Source organism: Lutra lutra, chromosome 5 (genome assembly GCF_902655055.1).
Source record: "Lutra lutra chromosome 5, mLutLut1.2, whole genome shotgun sequence".
Lineage (NCBI taxonomy): Eukaryota > Metazoa > Chordata > Mammalia > Carnivora > Mustelidae > Lutra > Lutra lutra.
In genome coordinates this window covers 105,654,247-105,677,180 of record NC_062282.1, presented here as the reverse complement: position 1 = coordinate 105,677,180, position 22,934 = coordinate 105,654,247, and the positions used below count along the sequence as shown (strand labels likewise).

General features: G+C 42.2%; 1 protein-coding gene across 5 annotated transcripts in view; it reads left to right on the top strand.

Moving 5' to 3' along the window:
• Nucleotides 1–22,934, top strand: part of LHFPL2 (LHFPL tetraspan subfamily member 2) — a 248,938-nt gene that overhangs the window by 121,648 nt on the left and 104,356 nt on the right. The window contains exon 1 of one of the 5 annotated variants that reach the window (XM_047731758.1): nt 9,382–9,483. The exons of the other annotated variants lie outside the window; for them this stretch is intronic. The gene's annotated coding sequence lies outside the window, so the exon portion shown is untranslated. Of the gene's footprint in view, nt 1–9,381; nt 9,484–22,934 lie in introns of those variants that run through there. 5 annotated transcript variants of the gene reach the window in all.

Here is a 22,934-nt window from a genome sequence, read left to right as displayed (position 1 = left end):
GGGAAAGAGTAGAGGGCAGAATGAAGGAGGAGGAGTGGCAAGTCGGTGGTGGAGGAAACAGTGTAACTATATGGCAGGTGTTCGGAGTTTTAGAAGCATAAGCATCATGGGGCACTTCAAATCCCACATCCGAGCCCCAGCTCTGCAGAGGTAAACCTCTCTGTAGTCAGCTGGGGGGGGGGTGCCTTTGGATGGTCTCCCCGGGATGGAGCCCCATCTGATGGTAGAGGAGTGAGGGCAGCCTGAGGAAGGAATGTGGGTGTTCTGTTTCTTGTGCATCTATGAGCTTGACCTTCTTGGCTGTGTGTATTTTTGGAGCCAAATGAGTGGTCCCCTTGTCAGGATATAGGTTCTTATTAATTATAGCAACCAGGTTTTGAATCCAAATTCAGTTTTTTTTATTCTGGGACCACCTGAGTTCTTATAGATTAGGATGAACACAGTTGAGGGCTTTTACCATGAGTCCACTAGGAGGTCAGGTTTGTAGAAAGAAGATTGTCTGGCCGGTCATAAGTTAATTTGAAATCTTGGATTTAGAGTTTATGAAAGAACAGATTAGGAATGCCTACCATATATGGATTTGTTTTCAGAGAACAGTTCTCTATTAGCTGCCCAGTCCTGATGACTTCTCAGAAGTTTGGATTGTTTTAGTCTAATTACCAGTTGAACAATGCAGGAAAAGGGAGGAACTCTGGTGTGTGTCTTCCCTTTGTCTCTCATTTCTTTATTTTCCTTTGCTTTCTAACAGCCATTTCTAGTTTAAATTTCTTGATGTTCTTTTGATTTCCTTTTCTGTTTACTGTAATGGTTCTGTAGGGGCAAGGTTGACTCCTGTCCTCCCCTCCTGTCTCCATATACCAGGGTGTTTGGATCTGGGAGGGGTCAGGCTTTACGGGATCCTAAATGCCTGCATGGGAATCACTCCTGAAATGTTAATACTGCCCCCGTTGTAGATGGAATGCAGAGGCTCTTCTGCAAATTATGATGGAGAAGGAGTCTTGAACTTAGATTTATAAACTGTGACTAAGAATAGAGTGGTTAAAAGCCCAGGCTTTGGAGCCAGACTGCCAGGGTTTGAAACCAGCTCTGACGTTTACACAGCTCGGGGGCTCTTTGGAAAGTTAGTTTCTTTGCTTCAGTCCCCTCATCGGTGAATTGGGGTTTTTATTTTTGTGATGATCAAATGGGTCAATACTGGGCATATTTTAAATATACTCAATAATTGTATCTTCTTGGTCAAGTATCATTCTAATGGGTCCCAAGACCATCTCCCTTTGCCTGAATCTTTTAGTCTTTTTTTTTTTTTTCCCTTTTTCTAAACATGAGCTATATCGGTGGTCATATTTTTATATTTGTAGAGCTCATATAGATTTCACCACACTTTTAAGTTCAACTATAACAAAATGGTTTTAGAGTATTTCTGAAAGACTTCCAATAAAATGGGTAGAGTCTTGCAATAGAAGACAATAGGTTTGTGTTCCAGACACTGAGAAGCATTTGTAATAGTCTGATTTAGGACTGTTTTTCTAGGGATGCCTGGATGGCTCAGTTGGTTAAGCGTCTGCCTTCGGCTCAGGTCCTGATCCCAGGGTCCTGGGATTGAGCCCCACATCTGGCTCCTTGCTCAGCAGGGAGCTTGCTTCTCCCTCTCCCACTTCCCTTGCTCGTGTGTTCCCTCTCTCTCTGTCTCTCTGTAAAATAAATAAATCTTAAAAAAAAAAAAAAAAAGGAAGGCTTTTCTAATATTAGAGGTAGACTTCAAAAGTAGATTCTTTCTGTAAAGTGAATGGGTTGTAGCCAGATGCTCAAAGTATGGGGAAGAAGGAACTTTGTTGCTGTCTCCCTCCCTCCTGAGACCCAGAGGGAGATGTGAGGAGACTCCCTGGCCAGAAAAGGTGGGTACAGTTGTTCTAGTAGCATTTCCCCACTGGACCCTGCTTCCTAAGGGGCTGGCTGGAAGTAGCCCTGTTCTTCTCCACGTGCCCGGGCACACCAGGCCTGTCCTCCCAGGGCCATTGAGTATGTCCAGACCAAGATTCAGGGCCAGGACTGTTCAAGGATATTTTACCCACAAAGGCTTTTAAAATTTAGAGCTAAACCCCGTTATCTGCCAATACTTCAAATATAGCATGGACACCCGAATCAACATCAGTCAGCAAACATTATTTCTAAAGTCTGTTCTTCAACTCATGTGGTCTACTGTCCGGTGTCTCATGACCAAGCAAAGGAAGTGTTGTTGTGAAGTGACATTTGCTTAGGGTGCCCAGGAAGGATACTGACCAGGGCTCTCTGACAAAGGCAGCTGTTTACTTCTTGCAGTTATCTTAGTGGTGTTAATGTCCCCATCTTGCATTTGATGAAACTGAGTCACTGGTTACAGAAACTTCCCCAGGATCATACAGCCAATAAGTAGTACAAGTGGGTTTTTGACCACAGCTCTGCTTGAGCCAAAGCCGATTTTAAATCACTAACCTGGCTTTTCTGTTAGTGTGAAGTAGGTATGGGTAGTCCATTTCGAATGGATTAAAAAATTTGCCGATGAGAGTAGCTGTAAGCAGAAAATGATGGAAATCACTGAAAGCAGGAGGAGGTTGACTTCATGCTAGCAGAAGAGGGCAATAATTAGCATCTGTTTTATGCCAGGCATTGCACATTAATTAGCATATTTAATCTTCACAGCCTCCCTGTGGGGTATTAGACCCATTTAACAGAGGAGGCAGTAGAGGCTCAGTGAATATAAGTCACTTGTGTAAATAACACAAGTAGGAGGTAGCAAAGGAGGACTGTGAATCCTTTTTTCACCATGCCATGCTGTGAAGAGTCGGGGAAGGTTTCTTCCCAGGTCTAGTCACTTCTGTTTGCCTCTAGGGTATATCAGATAATCCTGGATTTAATAAGACCCAGGAAAATTGAGTGTTTTAAGCCTCTCATCTTACAGAACCAGCTGCCTTTATGCTGCATTCAATTCTCATCCACCGAACTTGCCCATGGCTAAAGAGAAAAATAGTCCACAGTGGAGGTAGAAGGCTGGCAAAGGAGGCACTGACCTCCAAGTAGTAGATTCCATGGACTTGGAATGGCCACTTCCTGTGGCCTCTGCTCCTCAGAATCTGGAAAGGGGCTTATGGCAGTTGGCATTTTGCACCAGCAAGTACATCCGTGCACAACTGATTGCTCCACAGAGCTACCCCATCCTTTCTGGGTTTTATCTGCCAGGAGGACCTCAGGATTGCCAGGTGTGTGCATGGTGGAGCTTGCCGGGGAGGAGAGGCTGGGATGAATCTGTTATGTTCTTGAGCAATTAGTGGACTATCCCACATGTACAATGAAGGATGGCTCTTTTGCTCAGCATTAATTCATTAGGAAATCACTGTCTCCCTAGCTCATTTGGTGCCACATGTAAGGGACTTGAAATGTAGGACCAAGTGCTACTATAAAATGGAGTTCAGTTCTTTTAGGACACCCCCTGACACGGGTCCTCTGGGCTATTGCAGTTTAAAGGAGCTGGTTTCATAGAAGTAATTCTGGGTATTGGGGTAACGAATGACAGCCTTTGTGTAGAGGAAATGTTCCATGGGTAACTAGTTGACTGCTTATTAGTTTACTCTTTCAGCCGAATTATTTTTGTTGCTGTTAAAAATTAATTTTAATAATTGCTTTTGGATCAAGCTGTTGAATAACTGAGCCAAGTTTTCACGCCCAATGAACTTTTATAGCAAACTCTCCTCTCTTTATGGGGTTATTATGAGGATGATATTTGTAAAGCACTTTAACTGCTTAACGGAAGACTCTAGATAAATAGTAGTCATATTTTCATGAGTTCTGGAGGAGTGATTCTATAAAGGCATTCCAGTTCTAAAAGATGCAAATCATACTCTATACTAAACATTTGCTTTAGTGCTATTTTCCTCTCTTTACTTTCTAAGGCAAAATCTTTGCAAAAGACTAGGGTGATTTTTCTATTTCCATATCATTATTAAACTGGTTAAAAAAATCTCTTTAATCTGAGAGGAAATGTTTTCACAGTATCAGTTTGAATAGTAAGGGGATGGTAGGAAGTGCTCCACTGTCAATGAACAGCTAACTTTGCATTAATTGGTAACAAAATATCATATATAACAAAGGGCACAGCCCTTTGCTATAAAAGAATACAGTTGACCCTTGAACAACCTGGGTTTGAATGGCTGGGGCCGCTTAACATGTGGTTTTTCAGTCAACACAGTACAGTACTGTGTTGTTTCCTTGTATTCTTTCCTTATGATTTTCTTAGTAACACTTTTTTCTATGGCTTACTTTATTGTAAGAATACAGTAACAACATATATGACACAAAAATATATATTTATTGACTCTGTTTTCGGTAAGGCTTCTGGTCAAGGGTAGGCTGTTAGTAGTCGAGTTTTGGGGAGTCAAAAGTTACATGTAGAGTTTTGAATGCACAGGGGTCGGCACCCCAACCCCTGAATTGCTTGAGGATCAACTGTATTATTTTTTCTGTCTTCCTGTTTTATTTTATTTTGCTTTTGGAGGAGAAACACCCCAATTAAAATTGCTGTTAAGTTGTTTCAGAGAGAAATCCATTCCCTAGAAAAGACCATCTTCCAATGTACTGTGGGTTTTTAAGGAGTTTGGGAGTGTGCGTTCTAGGAGCTTGTGTGTACCACCCAGGGGGAAATGGATTAGAAAAAGATTGCTTTGTGGCCTCAATACATTCTGAGTTTTAACAATAGATTTTCAGTAAAATTCGAAACGTTTGACCTCCCACATGATCCATGACATACACACCGTGGCTGTCAGGATTGTTAAAAATGTGAATTAGGCTACAAATTCAACTACATTCGCACTCCACTTAAAATCTTCCACTCTTCTCCTGTTGCACTAGGGATAAAAACCAAACCTTGTCGAGACACATCCTGCCAGCATCACCAGCCCCCGCTCTGGCTTTCCCTGTGCTCCTTCCGCTCCAGCCCTGAGACTTGTCTTTCTGGTCCTTCCTTAGCCACTGAGCTCCTGTCCCACTCGGGGCCCTCAGCAGGGCCATTTCCCCTGCCTGAAAGACTCTTGCCCCAGGCCTCTGGCATGCCTCCTTCGGCTCAAGGTTCAGCTCCTCATCACCTCCTCAGGCTGTGGTATGTCACTGAGAAGGAAGCCCAGAAGCTCCATGGGCCGGGACCAGATAACGATTCTCCGCCTGTCTGGGTGTAGAGACTGGCACGGAACAGGAATTCAGGCCCAGGCTGAGTTCCTCTTTGAAAGCCTTTCCTTATATTATGTCAGCCCACAGTGGTCTTGCTCTGCTTGGTGCCGTCCTCCCCACACCTCCTCCAGGGCACACTGCTCTTCTGGATCCACACTGGGCCTCTTAGGGACCTCTTAACTGGTGCTTTCAACCCTTTGCTCCTCGGTGGAATCTTGCCAGTGTCTGGTGGGCATGCCTACTGATCTTAACCAGACTGTCTTTCCCAGCGGCCACTTGGCTGCTTCTGTGGGAAAGTGGAGCAGGCCCAGCACTGCTCGTTTTCTCTATCCTCCCTCCTCCTTCCGGTGAAGTTGCCTTTAGCGATTCACCGCTCAGGTCCATGGGCTGAGTCCAGAGGGCCCAGCCGGCATTTTCTGAGCCCGTACCTTCTGTCCCACCGTGCCTCTCCCAAAGTCCCAGAGCAGAAAAGTGAGCATGTGCTATAATGAGGAGGCAGGTGGACCATGGACGGTGTCTCTGCCAGCTCTGTCCATGGCAGTGTGAGTTGTCGATTCCAATTACACTGGGGTCTGCTCGCCCAGCCTGAGGCTCAGGCCAGCTCCTCTCACGAGCTTCTGATGGACGACAGTGAATTTTCATTCTATATTAAAGGCGGACTGTTAGTCTCTCTAGAAAAATGTTCTTTTAAAAAAATATGTAGATCTATCAATGATTCCACTCTCCATATAAAGAAACTTAAGTTATATGTGTTTTTTTTTTCCCCTCTTATTTAAAGAAATGCTCTTTTGGAAAGATTAAACAACATGTAAAAGTACAAGTAAAGGGCAAACCATGCCAAGTACCTACCTTCTAAAGATAATTATTGCCCTTATGTTTTGGGATCACTATGCACATACGTACAACTTACAGCCTTAAATATGAGATCATATTATAAGGCCTTGTTCTCGTTTTTTTCTTCACAATAGATTGTGGTAGTCTTTTCATGTCAGTAAATTTAGACTCCTCCTTTTTAAATATCTGATATAAATGCCATTGTGCAAATGTGCTGTGATTTATTTAACTGGTCTCTTAAAGATGGAACATTTTCCCTGTTATGAATAATGCTTCATTAAACATCCTTGTACCACTCTAATTGTCTCACAAGATAAATGGGTTAGAACTATTGAGTCACGATATAATAACTATTTTGGGTTTTCATGCAGTCTGACAGACTACCTACAGAAATGTTGAACCATTTTTATTGTCTCATAATGAAGGAAACCTGTTGCCGACTTTCTTTAATGCTGTTCTTTTAATGTATTTTAAATGATTAATTTTCCCGAACTCTTACCATTTTTTTTTCCTTGGCAAATAGACTTTGGATAACTAATTAAGGGGAGGCTTAATGTTGGATGTAGCTTCACTGGTTAAGTGACCTAAGTCACTTAAGAACCTAAAATGTATATCCAGTCTATATTTTCCCTTACATCATTTTAGTTTGCAGTTAAATGGGAGGAAGAAATTTTCCTCAGTCTAAGGTTCTTCTAGCTGGACTGAGAATTAAATTTTACATGAGACAGATTAACAGGAGAGAAAAACGCAAGTTTTATTATGTGTGCACAGAGGCCCGATAATGAAATTGGGACCCAAGCAAATGACCAAAGTCAGGCAGATCTTAAACATTTTAGACAAAGAGACAATAAGTTGGTGGGGAATTGACAGGATAAAGAAAACAGATGTTTGGGAGTTTTAATTAGAAAACTATTCTAATTGGAATTTGGGCTGAGGTAATAGATGAGTAAAAAAGTAACCTAGTTTGTTTCTATAGCTTTCTCAGCTTTAAAGTCCCCATCTTTGGTGACAAGAAGGTCTTTTCACTAAATGGTCCAGGGAGGGCACCTTTCATATGGGAGGTTTATTTCCCACTTTCCGGGGGACAGGGGAAGGTTTGAGTGTTCTTACACTGGCTGTTTCGCAGGTAGCTTCAGTTCAAAATAATCAGTATGGCACTGTGGTACATTTGGGGCAGCCTGCCCTAGGCTCCTACATAGAAATTTCTTTTGACTTTGATCGTAATTAATCATCATATTGGAGGTTGTGCAGTTAAGGCCAGTGCCCTTTTTCAGTTTCTGTTGTGGCAATCTGTCATGCTCCGTCCTTTCATATTGCTTCTAAAACTTTGCTAAAGAGAGCTTTTGACAAAGTAGCAGATTTGACTTTGTAATCCGATAGGGTTTAAAAAAAATAACGAGTTCTTATTTGAAGGTGAATATTCCGGCCTTTCCTCAATGGAAGCACCACTTTCATGACTTGTCTCTGGTTTCTTCTAGAATGTTTTTTCCATTTGTTTCAGTCTGGGGAAACTTCACAGACCCATGTGATTAATGACCTGTTGTTCCACCTCTTTGAACTTTATCTCCTTGATCTCATCTCTCCATCCTCTGTGTCACCTGAAGCTTTGACCAGTTCATTGGTTAATTGCTTATCTTTCTTTCACACTTTCTTGAGTTCATCTAATGATAGGGCTATCATCTATCATCTTAAAATGCTTTTGTAGTGTGTATTCTTTTACAGGCCAGAGTGATTCAATGTTTAACATTGGTTACGTTGAACATCCTTTGTCTGGGTGTTCCATAGATCAAAGAAAGGTAGATTTTCCCCTGTTGAGACTATTGCAATAACAAGATGGAGGCAGCTTTAGCTTAGGGGAAAAAAAAACACCATCTCAGTTTTTGTTTTTTGTTTTTTGTTTTTTTTTGTTTTTTTAAAGAGAGAGAAGGAGCAGGGATAGGAGTAGAGGGAGAGAGAGAATCTGAAGCAGGCTCCACATTCAGTGCAAAGCCCGATGCCAGGTTCGATCTCATGTCTCTGAGATCATAACCCAAGCCAAAATCAAGAGTTGGATGTTTGACTGAGCCAAACGAAGTGCCCCAACTTAGTTTTCTTTTTAAACTTATTTGGATTTTGAGGGAATGATTTCAAAGTAGTTTGGGAGAGTTTTTCAGTGGCTTGTCTCCTCATCAGGTAAAGACTTCTAGAGGGGATAGACTTTCCTGTTGAATTTTGATTTAAAAGGCTGGGAGTAACTTCACTAACTGGAAGAAAGGAATGGCTAGGGAATGAGCCTAATTTCGAATAAAATGGGAACGAGAAGTGGGAACCAAGAGGAGAAGAGTGAGTAGGAGGCACAAAAAAGACATTTTAGAGGAGTTTGGCACAGTAAATATGGCAAATTTTATTTGTAATTAGATCATGACTTATTTTTAAGTGTTCTTTGTTCAATAAATAAATAAATAAATGTTCTTTGTTCATGTTAGACTATAAACCCTTTGTGAAAGGATTCACCACAACTTTGGGTGTGAATTGATACCAGAGGTGGGACTGTGATAGACTCAGTGGGGCTGTGGTCTTGTCACTCCCTGCGCTCAGACTGCAGGCGGAATGAATGCCAGGGACTTCTCGGAGGGGTCACTGAATGAAGTCCGTGATCAGCCGTCTAACCACATGTTGGGGTTCTGGCTGGAGCTGGTACTGGGTGACAGTGCACATTGTTTTCCAGCAAACAGCGGATTCCCCCAGTGTCTGAGCATACTGGTGTTGAGTTGTACGGCAATGACTCTTTCAGGACACTAAGGTGCCATTTAATGGACTGTTCCTTTAGTGCCATTTAATAACTCACAATCTTAGTGTAGTAAATGGCAGTTAATTACTGGCTCTTTGAGCCCCAGGGGAACCATTTAGTAATTACTCCTTCATTGCCATTTAATACATTTCTGTCTTGTACATTAAATAGCTCTGAGCAGCAATTCATGGTTCCGTCCCTGGTGGCTGCTTCTAGAGATACTCTTCTGAAACCAGGTGGTTGCTGAGGCATAGGGAGTGTAAAGGGGCCGTAAAATTTTTTAAATGAGCGGTCGCCAGACTTGTGGATATCATGGACCACATTTTGTTTTTATTTTTCTTTTTTTAATGTTTGGGGACATACATAAGGTGGTTAAATTTTTTATGTTGTGGTTTTGTTCCCTTCAAGAAGTCAGACTCAGCACATTGCCTGGGTAGGGCATGGTAGGCATTTGGTAAATATTAGTTGAGTTGAATTAAGTTACGTGTTCTAGGACAGGACTTTTGTTGATGACACCCAGTTTGTTTTTTTATTGTATCAGAGCTCATATCGGAGATGTTGGTTTTGTAAAATGTATTTGCCAGTGTGGCCGACTAAAGGGATTTCACTGTATGCAGGGGTCGTGAGAGTTAAACAGCAAATGTGAAAACTGGAAGGACCTCAAAACAGATGGTAAACATAAGGTAATTAAGATTGTCTGCTGACAATACTATGCAGAAATGATTAATTTTTCCATTATATTAAATTCTGGGGGAATTCTGAGATGTGGAACTGATTAATCCGAAGACAACTGATATACAGGCTATTGTGTCTTGGTTCCTCAGGTAAATTTGTGACAGATCAAAGGAGGGGGTGAGTCAGTAAAGATGGTTTAGTTAAAATTATTACCTTAAAAATAGAAGCATAAAGGCACTGCCTTTTCTGTGATTTTTGCTTATTGTAGAAACCAAGTGTGTCATAAGGTGATTTGTCTAAATTCTGTCCAGCATAGGTAGTATCATGGTCAAAGTGGTGATAATGATTATGTAAAAAGATCCTAAAATTCCTGGTGAGTATTTTGAAGGGTGGTAGAAGGAAGGACTGACAGCCTACAGCATGGAGAAGGGGTCCGTGAAACAGGTTGCTGGAATGGCTAAGGACGCTGTGGTGCCATCTCTTTCCCAGACACATGTCCTGTTCCGAGGCTGGGCCATGTATCACTGCTTTTCTGCTCCTAACACCTGACAGAGCTCAAAGTTGCGTGATTGCCTGGTTGTCCTGTAGAAGATTTGCTCTTGTCAGCTTATGGACAGTTAATTGAAACACTTCTTTTTTTTTTTTTTTTTTAAGATTTTATTTATTTATTTGACAGAGAGAAATCACAAGTAGGCAGAGATGCAGACAGAGAGAGAGAGAGAGAGAGAGAGAGAGAAGCAGGCCCCCTGCTGAGCAGTGAGCCCAATGCGGGATTCGATCCCAGGACCCCAGGATCATGACCCAAGCCAAAGGCCAAAGCTTAACCCACTGAGCCACCCAGGTGCCCTGAAATACTTCTCATCAAACCCCTCTTCCTAGTGCAGATGAAGACATAATTGAAACCCAGCCATGCCATGGCTTCTGTTGCCTGGCTTCAGAGCCTGTTAACACATACAAAGTCCACAATGGGGCTGGATATCCTTTTCTTACCAGAAGTGTAATAGAAACCTCCTATTCCATTTTCTGATAAAACACATTTTAAAAAGGTGAATTTCCAGACACATTATTTCGTACAGGTTCGTTTAGCAAATTACTCAAGTACAAAACTGTTGTAAGCACATTCTATCAGAAAATTCACTGCATCTTTAATCCTAGGCTTAGTGCTACAATTTAAATAAAAGGAATTTAGAGAGTTCATAACTGCAAAGACTGAAATAAATAAAGAAGATTAAAGGAACTGTTTCCTGAGCAGCACTGATACAGAATCTCATACCTCCTTTCTCCCTGGGGAGACTGTTGATTTTATTTTAAAGCCAGCTTTCGGGGCGCCTGGGTGGCTCAGAGGGCTAAGCCTCTGCCTTCGGCTCAGGTCATGATCCTAGGGTCCTGGGATGGAGCCCCACGTCAGGCTTTCTGTTCAAAAGGGAGCCTGCTTCCTCCTCTCTCTCTCTGCCTGCTTCTCTGCCTATTTGTGATCTCTGTCTGTCAAATAAATAAATAAAATAAAAAAAAAAGTTTTAAAGCCAGCTTTCAAGAAGTTGTAGAGTAGGACATCTGAGTGGCTCAGTTGGTTAAGTGTCTGCCTTTGGTTCAGGTTGTGATCCTGGGTCCTGGGATGAAGTCCCACGTTGGTTCCCTGCTCTGTGGGGAGCCTGCTTTTCCTTCTGCGCCTGCCTCTCTCTCATGAATAAATAAATAAAATATTTTTTTAAAAAAGCTATAGAGTAGACAGGTATTTTAATAACAGAGATAAAGAAATTAGGGACCCCTCGCTGGCTTAGTTGGCGGAACATCCGGCTCTTGATCCCAGGGTTGTGGTTTTGAGCCTCACGTTGGGTGTAGAGATTACTTAAAAATGAAAATCTTTTAAAAAGTTAACTTCCATGATCCGAATGTGTATGTGTTGTTGGCATGAATATAAATTTCTCTGATCATATGGCAACCTATTATTGGTCTCTGTTTTGACTTTCTATCGTTTATATTTCTTTAGCAGCTTTAAACCACTGTAACAAACTGTGGTTGATTGAATTCTCACGTATCACTTTATGGTTAGGTTCTGAAATTGTATCCGAGTGGGACTATTAAATGGTTTTCAGTGGTGGGTGCATAGTATTGCACTTAAAATATTGAACGTTATTGTAATTTTACATTCCCTATAGCTGCATTAACCGCATTCTCATTTTGAATAGTCCATTTAGCATTTAATCATTTTAGGTGTCATGGTGTGCTTGACTAGCCCCATATATAGGACATTCATACTCTTTCCTTTTTGAGGCTGGTATGAATAATCCTGCTGCCAACTTTTTTTTTTTTTAAAGATTTGAAAAAGAAAAAGAGGGAGAGAGAGAGCACGCGCGCATGCGCCCCAGCTGGGAGGGAGAGGGAGAGAATCTCAAGCCGACTCCCTGCTGAGCATGGAGCTCAACGCAGGATTTGATTCCACTACCCCGAGATCATGACCTGAGGTGAAATCAGTAGTGGACATGCCACTGACTGAGCCACACAGGTGCCCTTGCTGCAAATATCTTTAAGTAGATTGCAACCCCCCCCTCCCGTCCTACCTCGGGGTTCTTCTTAGGGATATATTTCCCCTGAGAGAAATCCCTGGTAAAGAATATGGCCTCATGTCGCTCTTCTTCCATATTCCTACTTCAAGGGTCCTCTGAAGAGTTGCTCTAAGAAAGGAGAAAATGACCACAAGTGAAAAGAATTGTCTCTGAGATTGGAAACCTTTTCACTGGCAAGAGACCGGGTTTTCAGATACCTACAGGGAGACTTTGTGTGCTGTTGGTTGGTCAATAAGTGAGTTCAGTGTGGTGCTGAAGAGCCCAGCCTGCACACTTAGCCAGGCGTGGGGTCACATCTGCTGCTTTACCCCTCCGAACCTCCAGCTTCCTACTGTGCATGTACTAGCCCCTGCCTCGTGGGGTGGTGGTGAGCTCTAACTGCAGTACTATGCTGCAGAGCCATTACTTGGCCTAGGCCTCGCTGGTACTGGATGCTCAGTGAGTGGAGAGATGCCGTGATTTACTCTGACTGGGGGGCCCTGTGGTAGCAGGCCTCTGAGTTAGGTTTATGCAGTGTTGGCAAGTTGTTCCCCAAAGTCCTTGGGCTCTAGGATGCTTCTTGGGTGTGTTGACTGAATTCTGGGTCTGCATTCTTCTCCCCGGGGTTGGTTCTTGCAATGTGCTCATTCTCAGGTTTGTATATAAGTGGATATGGTCAAGGGTTTCTGTGATTCCACCCCTGGCCCCAGGGCCGATGCTTGTTCTTCAAGAACAAATAAGAGAACAAATCTAATAAGAATATCAACCATCCCAGGGCTCCTGGGTGGGGCATTTGGTTGAACATCCAGCTCTTGTTTTTGGCTCAGGTCATGATCTCACAGTCCTGAGATGGGGCCCTGTGTCAGGTTTTGTGCTCAGTGTGGAGACTGCTTAAGATTCTCTCTCCTTCTCCCTCTGTCCCTCCCACTCATGCTCTTTTAAAATAAATATTTTTAAAAAACATTAAAAAAAAGAATATCAACTATCTCTATGCAGCAAACATACCATTTTTTCTGGCATTTTACTTTTTCTGTTTGGGTAATAAAAGTAGAATTTGAGAAGGATGTGTTCCTTTCAATCCTGTTTCCTTAGCTTGAATAAAATGCCTTTAGAGAAGGCGGTGGATGGAAATTTTAATTTGTTTGGGTATTGTAAGAAAATCTTGCATCTTCTCCTTTCCTGTGACATTAATAGAAATCTTTCTGTCTTATAGCCACCTAATTTTAAAAAGTTAAAGAAGCATCAACATCATGTGGGCCTTAATTTTTTTTTTCTTATTTCCCTTCTTCGTTGCCATCATCATCCCTTTTAACCATGTGTGTATTTTGGAATCAATGACGTGACATCCTCTCTCCAGAGTATGTATTGGGTAGGCCTTCCTTTTCTGGAAATTTTAATGGAACCTTTTTGTTGCTGTTGTTTGTTAAAGATAGTATTTATTTGGGCGCCTGGGTGGCTCAGTGGGTTAAGCCGCTGCCTTCGGCTCAGGTCATGATCTCAGGGTCCTGGGATCGAGTCCCACATCGGGTTCTCTGCTCAGCGGAGATCCTGCTTCCCTCTCTCTCTCTCTGCCTGCCTCTCCATCTACTTGTGATCTCTCTCTGTCAAATAAATAAATAAAATCTTAAAAAAAAAAAAGATAGTATTTATTTATTAGAGAGAGAGCATGCACAGGTATGAGCAGGGGGAGCAGCAGACGGAGAGGAAGAAGCAGACTCCCCACTGAGCAGGGGGCCTGACACTGGCTCAGTCTGGGACCGTGGGATCATGACCTGAGCCAAAGGCAGATGCTTCATTGACTGAGCCACCCAGGGGTCCCCAGTGGAACCTCTCTTAAATTTGGAACATATTCCATCAGTGTTTTTCAAGAGTCTAAATGTGTGTGGGGGGGGAGGGTGTTTATGTGTTTTCTACATAAATATCTATTTTTAAAAGTTTTTAGTTTTTTGATTTTAAAGAGTTAAATTTCCCCACTCACCGACTTTTTCATATTGAAGTTCAACCACGACATTTACAATTGTTCAGCAGTGTTTAACCAGGGATGAGATGGTCTCCATCTGCTGGATATGAACTGAGGCTCTGAGGCAAATGACTTTTGGGGAGCAGACTGATGGGTCAGAGAACTAGCTCCCTGCACCCTTCCAGCCTCTGGCGTCTCTTCTTTCTCCAGCAGGTTAGTGGGTGGCCTGGTGAGAATGCAGCCAACATGGAGACTTTTATTCTGTGCTTACTCTAGCCCTGGGGAACACAGGTGAGGGGCTGGAAAAGTTCTGTTTTGTTTTTTTTCATCTAGTGCTGTTGAATTGATGGGTGGCATAAGTTTGCTACATAGAGATGGTTAATACTCTTACTAAATTTCTTCATCTGTTTCTAAAGAACCAACATCTCCCTGTTGGGCAATCTGCCTACCTCACAGGGACTCTTGCCCATGGGTACTAATTCATACACACACCTGAGAATAATGTGTGTGGCTACTGGGCACTTCCTCTGAGCAGAAGAATTCAGGGAACAATCCATGGCTCTGCACTCTAGGGACCCTCTGCTCTGGGATTTGAATTCTCAGTGGTGGTTCTGTGAACATAGTAAAATCACCTCAGCATCATAAATCTCAAGGCAAACCACATCACTGCTTCAAGAAAAGGCATCTGTTCAGTTACCTTACCCTCACAAATATTTATCATCCGAAGTGACACCTCATTTTGCCTTTCATCACCAGACCAAATGGTAGGCGTTGTTCTCCTTCCTTGTGTTTCCACAGTTCTTCCTCAGAGGCTTCTCTGCCTGTTGTTACTGGGTCTTTCAGACTTGAGTGCCCCCCTGGCCTGCAGGGTCACTCCTGTGTTGAGACTGGGCAAATGGCAGACATGCTGGTCAACTGTCATTTGTTTCCTTTTACTTTTTAGTGTTTTCGGAGTTCTGGTGAATTTTTTTTTTCCTTTAAACTGCTAAATTTGGATTCAGACACAGGCCAGAAGGGAGCTTTGTCCTGGTTGTCTGCTATTGATATTCCATTGTGGAAAGTATTTTCTCAGCAGAACATTCACGTTAGTTACCAACTTCATAGTATTTTGTTAATAATATCTCCCTGGGGGGTAAGTATATTGTTTGCATGCATTCATTAGTCATTTATCTCTCTGAAAGCTTTATGATTTGATTTAGCAGAGAAGTTATCTTTTGACCCAGGTCATAATTTTAACTTCTCACCAGCCCCAGCCCCAACCTGAAAGAGCTTACTGATTAACTCCTAATGTGAAGCTGGTATGGCCATAGCTGGCAGCATAAGGTGAAAGAATGGGGCTTCGTTAGAATTAGTATCTAGTCTGCTCGCTTGACAAGAACAGCTCTGTAAATTTTTGTCTTAAAAGGCTCATCTTAATGAAAAACCTCCCCCTTGAGACTTTCAAAACTATTTAGGAATTTAGTAGGTACATTGCTATCAACTTTAGTCTTTCAGTGTAATTTTCACACAAGATAAAGCTCCCATCGTTTGATGTCTGTTTCCCTAGGAAGTAGTTCTTTCTGAAGAGGGTACTGCTTGCTCCTTATTCATCTGAGAGAAAGATTAATTGTTAAGGGACACAATTAAGATTGGCTTTGTCCCTTAAAATTTTCTTATAGTCCGAGATTTGACTCTGAACAGCCCCTTCAGAAATTCTGTGTTTTCAGGCATTTTCTTTTTTCTTTTTTTCTTTCCTTTCCTTCCTTTGCTTTTCTCCTTCCCTTCCCTTAGCCCTTCCCTTCCTTGCTCCCCCTTTCTTTCCCTCCCTCCCTCTTCTTTCCTTCCTTCTCTCTTCCCTCCCTCCCTCCCTTTCTTTCCTTCTTTCTTTCTTTCTTTCTCCTTCCTTCCTTCTTTCCCTCCCCCCTTTCTTTCTTTCTCCTTCCTTCCTTTCTACCCTCCTTCCTTCCTTCCTTCCTCCCTCCCTTTGATTTCTAAGTAATCTCTATACCCAGCATGGAGCTCGAACCTACAACCCTGAGATCCAGAGTTGCATGCTCCACCGACTGAAGAGAGCCAGGCTTTCCCAAAGAGAGCTCCAAAAACTGTTAGTAATTTGGGGGATAATTTGAAAAATTTCCAATTTCAGGGTTCAGAAGCACTCACCGTGATAGCGTTATCTGTACCAGGTCACAAGTAGACAGGATCCCCAGGCTAGGCAGTAAGCCTTGAATGTTTGTTATTTGTTGAATCCCTGAATAGACAGGCAGACTCAAAACCCAGTTCACGTTAATTGAAAAATAAGTGTGGGGTTCCTGGGTGTCATAGTCAGTTGAGCAACGGATTCTTGGTTCCGCTGGGGTCGTGGTCTTGGGGTTGTGGGATCCAGCCCCCCATTCAGCACTCTGCATGCAGTCTCCTTGGGCTTCTCTCCCTCTCCCTCCCTTTCTGCCCCTCCCCCTGCATGCGTATGCACGTGCTCACTATATCTCATAAATACATAAATCTTTTTATAAACTTAAAAAAAGAAAACCGTGTCTGTAACACTTGGGAGGACAAAAGAATGGTGTAGTATAACAAAACAAATAGTACTGCTGTGCCCAAAAGTACTGGAGAGCAGTATGATACCAACAGTTACAGTGAGCTCAGCATTACCTATGACTTGTTGCTTGAAAAACCAGGCATAACCATGCTTAGATTATCCAAGGGGTCTGAATGTTCCAATTAATGGGACCATCTCATGTTTGAAGGCTTAGCACAAATGTGATAATGCTTACCATGTTTTTCTTTGGAATGTTATTTGAAATATAACATGGAAGAAAATAATTTATGAAGTTTTTGGCTAATCAGTGGATAGACATTCATGATTATCCATTGTTCTGAGAATACTTAGAAAAGCACTATTCTGGAATTCCTCCAGAATGCTTTCTCTGTCAGAATGCAGTGTTGGATCTGTTTTGATCAAGTGAATTAAGTTGTATGGTGAAAACAATCTCATTGTAAAGTTGTATTGACCCAGAAGATTCCAGATTTTCTCTCTTCATGGTGCTTTAAGTGTCTTGATAATTTTTTCAAAAGAAACACCTAACGGTTTTGCTTATTAAGTAGTTAAACATAAACAATTTAGTAAATATTTATGTCCTAATAACTGAGCTGTCATTTGAAAAAGTAAGCCCTATAAATTATAAATAAAACATGCTTTTCTCTTAAGATTTAAAAATTTATCTCATTCTTAAGTACCATTATTTACTAATAACATGTCTTTGTTGGACATTGCACAGCTGCCAAACCTTGGAATTAGAGTAGACACTGCCACACACATTTTCTTCTCCGTATTGATTTTCAGAAAAAAACCTTTCAAATATTTTCAAGTAATACAAAAAATGTTGATTTTCAAATAAAATTTTTATCACCGGAATTGCAAAAACAAAACAAAACAACCCAAAAAGCCAAAACCCACCTTTTCACAAACATATGGATGATGTCATATAATGTAATCTGTGAATTAATATGAACTAGTAGTTTATTCACTGTCCAAAACTTCACTGTGTTTTCTTTGAGAAATTGGAATCCTCTCTGTCCTCCTGTGAGTTCTCTGTGACTCTCCAGGGCACCTTGGCACATGGTGTGGGATCCTGGGTCTGAACCTGTGTTTGTTCTCCATAATTAAGTCAGAGTTGCCTTCGGGGGCCAGTATACTTATGGCATTATCTAAAAATTGGCTTTCGTTGTTAGTTTGTGGTTGTCAAATTTTGGTGAGCAGCAGAAACATTTCTGGGCTCTGTATCCTAGTAATTCTGACTTATTATGTTTGGGATGAGTTGGTGGAACCCAAACATCTGTATTTTTTAACAAGCTTGCCTGGTGATACTGATGCATATGTAGCTGGAGAGCCGCGGAATTCCATCACAAAGCCCTGGAGTTCAGGGACCTTGTTGCTCTGCACTTTAATCTTCTTATTCCTTTTTATTCCTGTAATACAGCATGATGTACATTTGACAGATGTTCATGGAATGCGCTAAACTTACCGTCCCTTACGTCACTTCTCTCTCCTTCCAGCTTTCCTTTTGTTCTGTTCCTTAAAAGGCAAAAAAGGAAAGGAGGGAAGTGTTCTTAGAGTTTTGTGACTTTCTAAGCCTCCTGTCCATGGTCAGTTCCTCAGTTTCCCACACAGATCCTTTGAGCCTGTTGAATCAGTCTACTTGTGTACCCTGGGATGCGCTTGGTACATTTGTCTTCTCCTCTCCTGGTTTATAGGTGGTACTAAGAGATGTAAGTTTCTAGGGTTGGGAGATAATTTTTAAAATTTATATGTCTTAGGCTAGAAGAGACTTCGTTGTTATTTGATATAGTGCTTCCATTTTAGAATTGAGGAAACACATAGAAGAGATGTGTTGTACCCAAGGTCACATGGCAAGTGAAAAGCCAGGCTTAGAAACTTTATTGCCTGGCTTCCTGCCTGGTGGCTGTGTCCACTCCATTCCAGGCCTACCTCATCTCCGGAGGGCAGTGTGGGTCATCATATTTAATCTCTGGAAAGTGGTCCTAAATCATACTTGATTTCTGGGGGGAGGTATTGCATCCTCCTACTTGATCTTTGGGGCACGGTAGTAGCTTATTTTTTACTTTTTCCAGTCTTACAGGTGATTCTGATACAGAGCAAGGGCTGAGAACTGGGCTTGGCATTTTACCCACAAAATGAACACATTTGATGTGTTAAATATTACTTTGCAATTTATTTAATCATTACTTACAAATTGAATTTCTTTTTAAATGTTTCAGTTTTGATTCCTTGTGAATTTACAGACTTTGAAACATGGGCAACTTAAGAGTCACTTAATTTTGTGGTTTAATGGGAAGAAGGCAAAAACTTGAAAGAGCAGAAGAAACCATCAAGATTCTCATGAAAAAGAGGAATTTGTCTTTTCTGGATGATTATAAATTGTATTCTATCAGTATCTGAATGTGGCTTGTTGCTCTGGACAGCATGTCCCTGCTCAGGGCCCCTTTCTCCTTTCTGGTTCCTAGCTGGATTCTGAGTGATTGGGGATCTAGAGGCCCCACTTTGGACAGTCAGAACATAGCTGTAGTAAATACTTTCCAGCAGGTGCACGGTACCTTCATCCCTAAGCAGAATTGGAGTGACTTAGATAAGGATCATAAGGATTAGCCAAGGAAGATCAGTCATTTTTACTGTTTTTCTCTTTATCACATTTCTGGTATAGTTAGAAGAAAAGATCAACTTAGGCTGAAGGAAGACTGGGCGTTAGAAGACCTGTGGAAAGTACTCCTGAAATTTTGCAGTTCCAGAGCTGCTTTACTCAGATGTACAGTCAAACCATTCATTCATGCCTGCGTTCATTTGACCTTTATTCACTCGCTCATTTACTCTCGGTGTGCTCTTCCTCCAGGCGGCTGCTCATCTCCTGTGAGGTGATGTGGGACTGTGTTAATAGGCTTGTGTTTCCTGAAAGCCTAGCCTTTTGGAGTGAGGACCCTTTCTCATTCCATCTTTCTTGAGAAGTAATCTTGTAGCTCTGCATCTTTTCAATTTAATTTCGAGTAATATCTGTCTGGCTTTAATCACAGACATGATAATAATATCATAAGGGAGGGAAAATGTGTAATTTGGGCATCACATGGAGTTGCTTGTAATTTATTGTAAATCTTGTAATCTTTCTCTTCGGTTTAGTTCACAATAGCTGGAGGACTGAGTGGGCTACTTTTTTTTCCACACTAATGAAAACGTGTCTCAACTTCATTACCCAATCCAGAACAAATTTAACCTAAGTCCACAAATAAGAATGATATTACTTAATACCATTACTGTTAATTTAAGAACCCTTTTCTCTTATACTGCCCTTCGCTAGGAGTGCTTGTCAGGAAAAAAATGCTTTAAGTTTGAGTTTCTTTTCTGTCTTATCCTTGTCTGGAATACCTTCTAAAAAGGCACAGTTTCAGAAGGAAGGAACACCATGGGCTCTCCTGATGATCCCCTGAAGAGCCGGGACTGCTCATCATGTCTCCTGTTACTGAGACATCGTGTACCGTGGTAGAAAGGCCGTGCAGATGGTGGGTGGCAGAAATCTGTCCATTCACTGTACTAGGGTTGCTTTTAAGCACTGACGTGGCTTAAACTGCATTTGACCTGGTGCTTTGGATTCAAGCCAATAGGTGACTCATTATTTCAGATGTTTGGTTTGTGCTGTTATAGTTGAAGCAGTCTGTAAGGAAAATAAAAGAGCTTGTTGTAAAAATACGTCTGTCTCCAGGAAGGAGAATCCCTGTGTCCTGGCTGGAGGCGGGCTGTCTGCACATGGCGCGTCTGGATTGTTGTGTTACCTTAGGTCCTGGTTTGGCACAGTCCTGGGAAACATCCATCAGTGTGCATATAGAGGCAGTGGCAGTTATTCTCCTGTTCTTGTACATGAACTGGGAACATGCTGGCTGTGAACTTGGCTGTCCTGATCCCTGAGAGATCATTATGCACTTTGAGGATAGGCCAGTCGGGTGCCAGTCACCAGGGTCCATCCTGAGAGAAGGGACGCAGGGCTCACAGCCTTTCAGAGGGCTAACCTCCTCAGGTGGTTTCTCTCTGAAGTTTGAGATGCAGCAAGCAATTTATATTCTTTCTTTGGTCATTGAAGGCTGTTCGTTTTTTATACATGATTTACTAATGATGAAATGTTTGGCTTTCTAGAATCAAAGACTTATAAAGTCATTTTTTAAAAATCTTTAATTTCTCTGCTATGTTTGTAAGTAAAACATTCTGCTCACTTTAATTTGTGCTCTTTCTTTTTCCTTGTGTCTTGGTTCTTAACTATCCCAGGGGAACACTCAGGAAAAATTACCAAATCCCTCCCCAAACACTGTGGTAAAGGGACTGTTGAAGATTTGTACGTTTGTGGCTATGAACAGTTTAGACTTCCAGTTGTTACTACTTTATTATAGAATATTGATTAATTTGTTAGATGGTAACTATCAGATCCTTTAAAAAAAAACAACATTTAAATCTCTATACCCAACTTAGGGCTCAAACTCAACCTCGAGCTCAAGAGTCACATGCTCTACCCACTGGGCCATCAGGTGCCCCTGTCACATGCTTGTTTTGAGAGTGTTTGGCTCAGCCTGTGATAGCTTCTGTTTACTGAGGATGTGCCAGGAACTTGGTTTAATCCTTGTATGTAGACTAGAGGGCGTATACTGCAGGTGCGGTGGAGAGCAAATACTCAGGTTAATTTAACACGTCCACCACCACAGAGCTGATACGTAAGAGCCATAAATGCTGACCTCATACATCATCCCAACTTGGAGGATGTCTCTACACAAAGCTCTGCTGCCTTACCCTGCTAAAATTGGGGGCGGGGGTGGGCAGAACTACCATGCTATATAGTGCTGAATATCCTTTGGCCTCTCTGCCTATCTAGTGATATGTAAAGAGCCCTTCCTTCAGAGAGACAGGATAGCATCATGGTTAAGAGCAAGGACAGCTGTCTCACTCTCACACTTAGTAGCCCTGAAACCTTCGGCAAGTTCCTTACCCTTTTTATGTCTTGCTTTTTCCATCAGTGGATAAGACAGTACCGGAAATTGTGAGGTAGAAATCAGTGTGAAGTGTTAGAAGAACAGCTTGTGATGAGCACTGTGCAAGTATCTGCTATTTCTGTATGTTCTTGTGAAGACTGATAGGCATGAGATTTCCTCTCTTCCTTATCTCAGCAAGCAAGGCGCCCCGGGTCCACTTGTGGGTTGCTTTGGAGTAGAACAGCACTGTAAGAAGGTCATGACCTGGCACTTTGGGAATGAGGCACTCCTGGAACCATGGTCCAGTCTTTACCCTCTAGGCTGTGGGCATAGCTCCCAGGTTCATCTGCACATACTTGGTCTGTGCGGTCTCTGGTCTGGTTGCCTGTTTTCAAAATGTGTGCAGCCCCCATTCTTACCACAGGTGTTTTGAATACATCATTGCACATTCAAACATTGATTTCCTATCCTAGCCTGTTGTCCATAGGTTTGAGCTGGTGTGGCCACAAAGGTATATCATAAATGATAAACTTCTGGAGGCAAGGCTGGCTCTGTGAGGACCTTGTAGAGCAGGGTTTTTGTTGTTATTTTGTTTTTTGAAAAGCTTTTTATCATGAAAATGCTACGTTCCAGGAGTGTGAACAGGAAGGGAGAAGTACTTGGAGGAGGCAGAAACCCAGAAGGTGGATAGATAGTGGTGGGGTCTCTGGGACTTGCGCTCTTCACTGCCTTAATCCTTTTCCCCTTCCTTAATTTAGGGAACCTGGAGGATTTCTTACCCATCCCACTTCAGGGCCTGAAATGTTTCCCTTCTGATTCCCACAATGAAGGGAAGTGAGTCAGTCATTCCTGATGCAGAAACCGCACTGCCTGGGAGAAGACTCCCCCTGGAGCACGGACACCCCCCACCCAGCCTCCCCTTGGTCTTTGACGTAGTGCCCATGTCAGAAGCAGGTGGTGACCCTCACCGTGCTGTAAATGACCGCTCCCCGCCCCGAAGGCCTCAGTGATGGAGATGACGCACAAACTGCCAAAAACTGATGTGGAAACTGCCTTTTGGTTTTTGCTTCATTTTGTTTTCATTGTGGTGAAACGCATATAACACAATTTACCATTTTCACTTTCTTAACTGTATAGTGCAGTATCATTAAGTACATTGACAGTGTTGTGCAACCATCACCACCACCCATCTCTGGAGCTTTTTTTTTTTAATCTTGCAAAACTAAAATTCCATACCCATTAAATAGTAGTTCTCTCATCCCTTCTCCATCTGCTCCTGCCCACCACCCTTCTGCTCTCTCTCTCTCTCTGGATGTCAGTACCCTAGGAGCCTCACCTGAGAGGAATTGTATCGTGTTTGTCCTTGTGTTGCTGCTTATTTCACTTAGTGTGATGTCCTCAGGGCTCATCCGTATTGGAACGTGCGTCAGAATCATCTTCCTTTTTAAGGTTG